Source organism: Struthio camelus, unplaced genomic scaffold, assembly GCF_040807025.1.
Source record: "Struthio camelus isolate bStrCam1 unplaced genomic scaffold, bStrCam1.hap1 HAP1_SCAFFOLD_77, whole genome shotgun sequence".
Taxonomy (NCBI): Eukaryota; Metazoa; Chordata; class Aves; order Struthioniformes; family Struthionidae; genus Struthio; species Struthio camelus.
Window position 1 is genome coordinate 173469 of NW_027182600.1, and position 11249 is coordinate 184717.

At 49.0% G+C, this 11249-nt stretch overlaps 1 long non-coding RNA gene across 1 annotated transcript; it reads left to right on the top strand.

Moving 5' to 3' along the window:
* The first annotated feature begins 3774 nt into the window (after nt 1-3774).
* Nucleotides 3775-10931, top strand: LOC138064966 (uncharacterized). Its single transcript, XR_011138160.1, has 2 exons — nt 3775-4332; nt 9218-10931. It is a non-coding gene; the product is annotated as an uncharacterized lncRNA (long non-coding RNA).
* The last annotated feature ends 318 nt before the right edge of the window (nt 10932-11249 follow it).

The window sequence follows — 11249 nt, forward strand, 5'->3', positions numbered from 1 at the left end:
CATCTGAGACAGTTTATTGAGCCCTAACAGATACAACAGATTTGGGGTGTCGGTATAGGCGTTCCTACTATTAACAAATGGATTTGATTAACAAATACAGTGCTTAACAAGTAAACGGATTTATCAAACTATTTACATATATCAAACTGTGGACATATATTGATATGTTATGGCACAAAGAAAGGAACAGAAACAAGAGAACAGACAAAAGAAGGATAAGTAGCTCCTCTGAAAAGGGAAAAGCAGTAAAGAGGGAGGAAGCTAACACTTCCACGATTCGGACAATCTCGAACCCCTTTTACAAAGCAGCTTTGCTTCTGTAGATTGGGCAATAACCGTCCTATAGGTGCACCGAACACTCACGCAACCATGCGGCGAGATTTAAATCCCAGCAGGAATTCCTCGGGCGGCACCCCCCCCCCCCAAAATGCAACCTGTCCTCCCATTCAAAGTAATAGCAGGGTCTGTCTGTGACTACTTTGCTGGATTTACATGCGATGGCAAGCATTGCAAGTTATAGTTACCTAATCTAAGACTCCATTGGAAAAAATTACAACCACCACCACCACCAAGAAGATCCCCCCTCCTCCCCCCCCCAGAATGCTTAACACAGCTGCCCAGAAAGGAACTCTCCCATTAGGCAGAACGATTGGACTTTTCAGATTGGTCTGCAACGGGGAAGAGAAAAAAAAATTAAGACACTTCCAAAAATTAACATTAAAGCGTTAAGTCATCAAGAAAAGGCAATGGCCTTACAACGCAGAACCAGCAGAGGCTATTTAAGAGCCATGCCGATTGTAAATCAGTCCTTGCCTCTTAGTCCCCCACAGCTCAGGTAAGCAATCACTAATGTAGTGAGTTCTTTTGTGATAACAATTACTTTCACCTTTCCCCGCCCCACCCCGTATAGCTAGGTTTCAAATATCTTGGGACTAGATTTGAAGTATCATTGTCAAAATAAATACCGGTCCATGTCCAATTTAAACTGTACCAAGTGTACGCTTCTAACAAGACTGATAAATCCATGAGAAGATGCTAGTGGACCCAAGCTGCTTGGTTTTTATCCGAAGGTAAACTCATGCTTGGCTTGGTCAAGTCAGCCACAGCACAAAGTCTTCCTAGCTCTACTAGAATGTCACTGAAAGGGTAATATTAGTAAATGTCAGAGGCTAACACGAGTAAAGATTAGTCACTAACGTTAAGCAATGTTTCTGTGAAGAAGTAGCTTTCTGGTGGTGAAAACAAATCCCCCCCCCCGGTTGATTGGACTCAACCTGGAGAGCTAGGATCTAAGCCTGGGATTTAAGCACAGGAGTGCCATGAATGGCCAGCAGGAGGCATTCCCCCACGTTTGTGACTGCTAAATGAACCTCTTTCTACACAGCTCCAGGGCAGAGAACACCACCAACAGTAAGCGTATGCTGTGCTTGCTTTACAGACAGCACAGTACCGCTCTAACAACTCTCTAGGTGTTTTTTTCCTTTTAAGAACAGGTCCTGTTTTGCAAGGATGAGGCACAAATACGTATGGCCTTCCTACAGAGAAAGAAAACAACTGCTGATAACAATAAATAATTTAGGAAAATATTCATATGCTTTACAGTCAATAGCATATTCTACAAGCTGCTGAGCCTGCACATCTTCTACCTCTCCACCAAGATTTTTTTAAATTTTGCTCTTATGCTTTTACTCCTTCACTCGCCAGCCCGATAAGGTACTTCTTCAACACAAGTGCGAACGCAAAAGCTACCTGTTAGCCCGACTCAATTTCTTTTTAGCATTTTAATTTCCCTACAGAGTGAATTTCTCACATGAGGTTAGCTTCTTATTCTGAAAGAGCATTGGAATACTTTCTAAGAACTTACAAACTGCTCCCTGATCCTGCAAGCGCCGTCTTCACAGACAGTTTCCGAGTTTGCTGCTTTGTGCTTTATGTCACTGCCAAATGTTGTGCCTGTCCCGTTTTATAGAGGGTAACCTCAAACATGGACTATCCATCCCTATGCCTCCAGGTCAAGAGGGAACAGTGGAAAAACATGAAGCGCCTTTGGTATTGTAACCAGCTGATCTCTTCCAAGACATCCACAGCCCACTCAGAATAACCAAATTAAGTAGCAGAAGGATGACTTTTTAAAACAGATACATAAATAGCTTCCCAAAAGAGCACTTGCACAAGTGAGTAATTCTGGAGACAGGACACTTTTGCTTTATCACAGGAGCAGTGCCAGGCTGTTCCCCTTCCCTTACACAAACTCATTCAAAAGGTCCGAGAACTGACATAATACCAGCCTGTGCACATGATGCGTCCACAGGCTATGCTAGCGCAACCGCACGTGTAAAGAACAGCCCAGCTTCTCCCCGGGAAACTCTACAGCAAGTCTGCATTGTGCAATTATGTGCAATTGTAGCAGCTATTGCAGCTATTGCAGTTATGGAAAGAGTGAGCGACGGAAATTGTGGAACAGCTTTAGTACTGTACTTTACTGCTCTACACGTTCTTTATCTCGCCTTGCCGTGTCAGCAGGAAAAAGTTTCTTCCTTGGTTATTTGAACTCCTGACAATAGGCAAAGCTTGAAAAAAGCAGTGCGTCCCTTTCCCCGCTTGCAAGACAAGAAAAAAAGCCCCATTTAGAATATGATGGAGAAAAACATCTCAAACCACTCTCAGTATTGACAAGGGGGATTTGTAAAGAAATGGTACAGTATAGCTCTGCGTGAGTCTCAGGGCGTCTTTCCTGAAGCATAACCACAGGGCGACACTCATAAAGGAGGAGACTTAGTCACATTACCTAGAAACAGAACTCTTGGAAAAACTTCTAAGAACGGGCTCCAGGCACTGGGAGGCAATCCTGTGTAGCGATAGCAAGTGACTGTACGACTTTAACGTGGCTGCGCTTGACTGCCTGAGATGGCCTTAGACGACCCACGTGTCTCCACCTTAGTCAGTTGGCCAAAACAAGAACGGGGTTTCCACGCAACTTATTGGCAACGCGTTGTTATTTGCTGCTCAGGCTTCCAGTCCGTTTCCAATCAAGAGACAGCTTAGTTTTAGCCACATGAAGTACAGTGACATTTTAAATGTACCTTCCAAAGTTAGTGGTTGAACGGAACTGAAGAGGCTAGAGGGAGACACAGACAGGAGGGCAGGAGGAGATTGAATAGCAAAAGGAGTGACAGCAGAGCCGTCATTACGGGACCAGACTACAGACGCGACTCCACACCTGCAACCGTGACAATGACGGCCAGCAGAGCAGAGGAATAGAAGGCTTGGAGAGAGAGTTTGCACCACGGGCAATAGTTCCTTCTCTTTTCTAAGGCTTCCCTCCTTTTGGTATGAGTTGTTCATTAAAATGTATTCAATTCCGAGGAGGAGGAGGAGGAGCGCCTCCACGGGGCCCAGTCACCATCATCACAGCCACCGAGTCTGACAAGAGTTCTCACAGAGAGACCTGGAGGTATCAGCAGACTTTGCCCGTGGGGAAAAATGGACTCTACGCAGACTGCTTTATTACTTTGTTGCTTACAGAAGGGCTCCATGCTGTTCAGTAGCTGTTATTTCAGTCTTCGCGCCTCGACTGCAGAGAGTTGGGCTAAGGCGTGGGATGACAGAGTTGCGGTAACAGAGCTGGGATAAGGCACTGGCTTGTGATTTGAGAACAAAATGGCAATCATGGGTTGATCTGTTGCAGCCTTTCTTCTAGTATTAAGCAAATGACTCACTCTTTCTGTGCTTCAGCGCCCACCCTGTAAAGCAGTGGGGGCAGGGGGCTAATGCAGTACGATGTGGAAGGTATTTTGGGAAGTCGGCTACGTGACGAGAGACATGAAGACACGGCTGCAAGAACTGCTTGGATGTAACTGTGTATCAGGAGGCAATGTGAAACGCGCCTGGGTCGCGTGGATTTGGGGAAGTGTCTGGTTGAGCGGATGTGGGGTTGAGGCTAGGTTTTGTATCAGCAAAAATGCCGGTACAAACAGGCTGACCGCATCTGGCTGTCGGGCATGATAAGTAACTAATGTTAGCAACCTATAAGGAGCTTGGCTGTTGCAATATGTATGAGCTAATTAACTCTATTATATAAGTCATGAAAATGTGCAAATAAACTGAGGCTTGTGATCATCATCGGATGAGCATGTCTCCCGTTGCTTCCGACAAATGGTGACCCCGACGTGATCCACGGCGGAGCAACGAGGTGGGCAGGTCCTTTGCAGCGAGGACGGCTAAAACACAGCGAAGAAAACTGTGTCGAGCCCCGGGCGTTCGCATCGGCGTACCCGGCTGATACGCGCTGCCGAGACCTTGGAGAGCTGCAACAGCGCTGACGTGAATCAGGTATGCAGAGGCAAGCAGCGTATAACCTTTTTACCAGCTTCCTGCAAAAGAGGCAAGTTAAGGGGCTGGACCTCCAAAAAGAGCTTCCTGGTTTACTGGCCTACGGACACTCCCAGGGCTGTTTTCTGAATCCTCATACAGTCCATGAGTTGTCCGAGTGGCGTAAGCTGGGTGATAAGCTCTGGGAGGCTGCGATTGATGGAGATAAGTTGGCCAAAAAGTTGGGTAAAACCTGGAGGGCCGTCCATAATGAGTTGCTGCAGTACCAGGCTGAGCAGCGGGCGGCAGAGCAGGTCTCTGCCGCACATGAAAAAAATAAGACTTATGGCACGGATTGGCCACGAGATATTCCCTTACCCCCGAGTACATCTACTGTCTATTTGCCCCCTCCCCTTCCCCCCCCTCCCTCCCCTCCTTCTCCTCCTCCTGGCGAGTCGGCTCCTGCGGGCTCGGCCCCTGACGAGAATGCGGCTTCGGCCCCCCCTCCCCCGGAGCCGCCCCCGGGGGCAGAAGCCGACTTGGCTGATGCCATGGCTAAGGACCGTCGGGAGGCCTGGGCTGCGCTCGCCAGGGAGAGTCTGGAACGGGGGGACGCGGATGTGCTGCAGGCGGCGGAGCAGCTTGCCTGCCCCGTCGCCTTCCAGGCTGCTCCAGGGGGCGGCGTGCAAGCAGTGATAACCGCCCTAGATTGGAAACTTTTGTCGCAATTGCGGGCGACTGTCAGTCAGTTTGGGGCCCACAGTGAACCAGTGAGGCAAATGCTTGACTACATTTGGAGCACGCAGATACTTCTGCCCGCGGATTGCAGAGGGATAATTCGGTTGATTTTTACTCAGCATCAACAATTGTTGTTTAATGCCCATTGGCAGAGCTTGGTTCACGAGTCGGTGGCTTGCCAACGACAGCCGGGCGACCCCTTACACGGCGTGACGGTGGAGGAACTTATGGGCATCGGCCCATTCCTCCGCACCGAGGCGCAGGCCCTGCTGGGCCCCGATAAGTTACGGGAGGCGATGCAGTTGGTGCGCCGTGCCATTGATCGTGTTAAGGAGCCCGGTGGTGTACCAGTGTACATGGGCATTAAACAAGGTAGAGATGAGACGTTTGGAGCCTTTATCGATAAGGCTGCAGCAGCTATAGAGAGAGCTGGGGTTCCTGAGTACATGCGGGGCGCCTTGCTGAAGCAGTGCGCCCTACAAAATTGTAATACTACTACTCGTAACATTCTGAGCACCCTCAGTGCCAATTGGACGATTGAGGAGGCATTGGAAAGGTTGGCCCAGGTACCTATTGGACCCCAGGCCCTGGTAGTGGAAGCCATTAAGCAACTAGGTGTCGGGTTACAGGAACAGGCTAGGACGTCTCAGACGCAGGTCTTAGCAGCTCTTGCACCTCTCCAAGCGTCAGTGGCCACCCGGCAGAATGTGGGGCGAAGTTTCCCCCGAGTGAAATGCTACCGCTGCGGACTCCCGGGTCATGTCCGGAAGGAATGTACCGCGTCTGGTGTCTGGTGTGCTAGATGTCGTTCAGACAGCCACAACATTGGTGCTTGTCGTCGCCGTTCGGGAAACTTCAGTGGGAGCGCGAGTCGGAGCAGCCGCGCACAGACACAAGTAGCTGTTACACAACTTCCCAGCTCAGACCAGCAACGAGAGGGAGTCTCGGACTTGACCTGGCATCCGCTGTAGATGTTACCCTCCTGACCACTCAGCCCCATCGCATTCCTACTGGGGTGTACGGTCCTGTCATGATTCAAAACAAGTCTGTGGGGGCATTGTTGCTCGGCAGATCATCAGCATCAATGTTGGGACTCTTTGTTCTACCTGGCGTCATTGACGCTGATTATACCGGAGAAATAATGATAATGCTGCACACTCCTTTTCCACCCATACGGATAACCAAAGGACAACGTATTGCTCAATTAATCCCGTTGGAACAACTTACAAAGGAAATACCCTCGTTAGCCAACAAGGACCGGGGGGGACAAGGATTCGGTTCCTCCGGGGGACTGACTCTCCTGACCTTGACTCTAAATGATCGACCTAGACATAAAGTTGAACTTGCCTATAATGATCAACAAGTGACTCTTATGGCTCTTTTGGATACTGGCGCAGACTCTAGCATAATCGCCCCGTCACAGTGGCCCCAGGGATGGCCCCTGTTTCCATCAAACACTACGGTCACCGGAGTTGGGGGCATGACGTTTGCGCAACGAACACCTACATTGAAAGTAAAACTAGAGGGGCGACAAGTTTCTGCTGTGTTTTCTGTGGTACAACTACCACCAACAGTGCAGTGCCTAATCGGCAGAGATATACTCGCTCAATTAGGGGTTGTGCTCACGAATGAACACCCTTTAGCCTTTTAGCCATTGCTTGGACTTTCCCAATTCCCATTACCTGGACTACCAACACACCGGTATGGGTTAAGCAATGGCCACTAAAACGGGAAAGTCTGTTTCATGCTCATCAATTAGTAAACGAGCAATTCCAACAAGGCCATTTACGTCTCTCCACTAGTCCATGGAACTCCCCAATATTTGTCATAAAGAAGAAATCGGGCAAATATCGACTGCTACATGATTTGAGGGAAATCAACAAGCAAATGGAGCCCATGGGTGCCTTACAACCCGGGTTGCCTAACCCAGCCATGATTCCTGAACATTGGTCCCTGCTGATCATCGATTTGAAGGACTGCTTCTTTACCATCGACCTGCACCCTCAGGATCGGAAGCGATTTGCGTTCACTTTGCCCTCCCTCAACAGAGAGGGTCCAGATCAACGGTTTGAATGGACAGTGTTGCCACAGGGCATGCGTAATAGCCCTACGTTATGTCAGCTGTATGTAGCTGCGGCATTGCAGCCTCTACGTGAGCAATGGAAACATGTCGTAATATATCATTATATGGATGATATATTATTTGCCCAAGCTACTCCTTTTTCTGACAGCCAAATTGAGCATGTTCAGCAGGTGTTGCAATGCTCTAACCTGGTGATCTCTCCAGACAAGGTTCAACAAGTATCACCATGGAAGTACCTAGGTTGGGTACTTACTGATAAAACTGTTTCCCCTCAGAAGCTGCAATTACAATCACGGCTGCGGACCCTTAATGATGCGCAGAAATTTTTGGGAGACCTGCAGTGGCTGCGGCCCATAGTGGGCATCCCAAATGAATTGCTGGAGGGACTCCGCCCGCTTCTGAGGGGCACGGACCCTACGACAAAACTCAACATCACTCCGCATCAAAGAAACCTTATACAACAGATTGTAGACCGTGCGCTTGTGGGACATGTACACCGCCTTAATGCTACCGTCCCGGTTGATCTTGCTGTATGGCTGGGGCACCGATACCTAATCGGGGCTCTAGTGCAACTAAGGGGCACCGGAGAGTTGGGTATCCTCGAGTGGGTGTCCCCTGCTTTACAGCAGATTAAAACCTTAGTACAACAAGTAGAGGTTTTGGCAGATTTGATAAAACGAGGAAGGGAAAGAATCTTACAAGTTCAAGGTTGTGAGCCTTCTACGATATATCTACCCATGCGAACGAAAGACTCCTTACGATGGTATTTGCAGAATAGTGAACATTTACAAGAAGCACTGCTTGGTGCCGGTTCCGTGATTAAAACTAATAGCTTTAAATCTCCATTATTACAATGGATCGGACAATGGAACTGGATGACATGCCCCAAGAGAGAGAAGAACCCTATAAAGGACGCTATAACAGTATATACTGACGCAGGGCGAAAATCGCGTCGGGCCGCCGTCACCTGGCAGGACAATAGTGTCTGGCAACAAACATTGCTCAATGCTACACCAGCAGATACGCTCCAAACCATGGAGTTGTCTGCTGTGGTTTGGGCACTGCTACACTTGCTAGGGCCCCTTAACATTGTCACTGACTCACTCTATGTGGCTGGTGTGGTTGAGCGCATCGAGGATGCCCTGGTTAAGGATGTCAAAAATGAACGCCTCCTTGCGCTCTTACATCAGCTAAGACGAGCGGTAAAACTTAGGGAACACCCATATTGCATTATTCATGTTCGTAGTCACAAATGGAATATTGGTCTTGGCGCGGGCAATGCCAGGGCAGACAAATTGGTCTCTCTCTCGGCAACCGCCCCCGTGGCCAAGACCACTTGGGCTAGGGAGACTCACTCCATATTTCACCAGAATGCTAAAGGTCTCTGCCGAGAGTTTGGCATAACGCATACAGAGGCTCGCGGCATAGTCCGCGCATGTCCCATCTGCAGTGACCACAATGGCGGTTGCGGCTTAGGTTTAGGGGTCAATCCCAGAGGACTCTCCTCGAATGAGTTGTGGCAAATGGATGTCACACACATCCCCACTTTTGGGCGCCTAAAATATGTGCATGTGTCTATTGACACCTATAGTAAGTTCATCTGGGCAACAGCCCAGGTGGGGGAGAGAGCCTTGCATGTTGAACGACATTTACTTGGTTGTTTTGCTGTTATGGGTGTACCGCAACAACTAAAAACAGATAATGGGCCTGCGTACACCAGTCGTAGAATTGAAAAGTTTTTAGCAACGTGGGGGGTTCGCCACATTACGGGCATTCCCCACTCCCCTACGGGGCAAGCTATCGTGGAGCGGGCACACAATACCCTGAAACAACATTTAAAGCATCACGAGGGAATCGCTGACCCACATTCTCGACTGCTGAAAACCCTTTTCGTCCTAAACCACCTATGTGTATTCGGCGAGGCGCGTCATCCGCCCGTTCTTATACACACCGGCACCGTGCCTCGAAGCCGAGATCATAATAATATCTGGGTCCGGTACAAGGATCCGCGAACCGGCTTATGGCAATTGCCTGCAAAGGTTCTGTTTTGGGGAAGGGGCTATCTTTGTGTTTCTGCCCCGACAGGTCCGTTGTGGGTACCTGCGAAGTGGACGAAACCTGCTCTCGATCCTTTCGCTACGGCAGTGTCTGATGCAGCTGACCCTCCAACAGCTAAAGGGTCCGAATAGGGGGAGAGTGCCAATATGGCTTCGCGGTTGTTGCCTTATAACACTGTGCCTTACCAGCTCTGCCTTTTACTTTGCTTCCCCTCCAAATGTGTGGCTAACATGGGCTACGAAAACGCATACCACTTCCTTCTGTCTGGCTTTAGCGTCGGCTACTGACCCTTTTCGCACATGCCTGGTGGGTATACCTGGGTTTAATGTATCCGATTTTGCTATGTTGTCCACCGGCCGATGTGATGGCCACCTTACTGATAGTGAATGTACAGCAAGACTCTTGGCAGCTCTGAACAAAACTATACCGTGGGACCCCCAGGAGATCAGGCTCCTGGGAAGCCGAATGCTAAATAGTTCGGCAAATGAGTCGGGATGCATTGAATTGGGCAACTTTAGGTGGGGTGTGGACGATCCCACGTTTTGGCTTACTCCCAGGAGCTACCCCTTTTGGAATAAAACATACATGTGCGGTCCCTATAGAACCTACGGATGGGGACCGAGAGATGTAAAGGTTTGGGCTAATGACAGTGCAAAAGCATTACCTCGTAATACCTATTTAATTTGTGGGGATCGGGCCTGGCAGGGAATCCCAAGGCATGCCCACGGGGGCCCGTGCTACCTAGGAAAATTGACCCTTTTCATGCCAAATGTTACCGTGATGTCACACCTCTTGTTCAACAAGACTCACCGTGAAAAGAGAACCCTATCTGCACTTACTCCCGACTGCAGCGATCAAGTCGAACTCTGGGTGCCCACAGCTAATTTGTTTGCCTCCATAGTCCCCGGGGTGGGTACTGCTCATGCACTCCGTACTATCAGCAAACTCGCTTGCTGGATGGTGAAACAATCCAACGTGACGACTCAGGTCCTTAGTGAATTGGCACAAGATATGGAGAACCTGCAACATCAGGTCCTCCAGAATAGAGCTGCCATTGATTTTTTGCTATTGGCACACGGCCATGGTTGTACGGAGTTCGAAGGTATGTGCTGCTTCAATCTATCCTCTAATTCTGAGTCTGTTCATAAACAGCTGCAATGGCTCAAAGATCACACCAAGGACATTAAGGTCCTCAATAACCCATTGGACAGCTGGCTCACTTCTCTTGGCATTGGCCCCTGGCTCAAAACCTTGCTCATGTACGGCATAAATGTAGGACTTATGCTGCTGCTGCTTTTGCTGATATTACCTTGCTTAGTTTCCTACCTTCGCAAGCTGTTTTTGCGCTTACTTGCTAAAGTACAGATTAACTATGCCCTACTACAAGAAAGCGGGGGACGTGTGGAAGGTATTTTGGGAAGTCGGCTACGTGACGAGAGACATGAAGACACGGCTGCAAGAACTGCTTGGATGTAACTGTGTATCAGGAGGCAATGTGAAACGCGCCTGGGTCGCGTGGATTTGGGGAAGTGTCTGGTTGAGCGGATGTGGGGTTGAGGCTAGGTTTTGTATCAGCAAAAATGCCGGTACAAACAGGCTGACCGCATCTGGCTGTCGGGCATGATAAGTAACTAATGTTAGCAACCTATAAGGAGCTTGGCTGTTGCAATATGTATGAGCTAATTAACTCTATTATATAAGTCATGAAAATGTGCAAATAAACTGAGGCTTGTGATCATCATCGGATGAGCATGTCTCCCGTTGCTTCCGACAGTACGAGTGTCACAGGGACGGAGATAGTAGAGGCTCTGAGGCAGACAGATCCTCCAGCAATGGGTGCTAGGCCACATACAAAGAGAGAGGTCTAACCTCCTAGACAAACAAATGTCATAACCATTTACTTGCTGAGCCTCTGCAGACTGCTCTGTGAAATCATCCGTGCTAACTGAGATGCACCTGGTAGAAAAAAAAAACACTACAGATGCTACACAGAAAGCCACAGGCTTAGCAACAGCTGTAGGAGCAACTGGGGGAAACGTCAAGAACTCCCTTTGAGTAC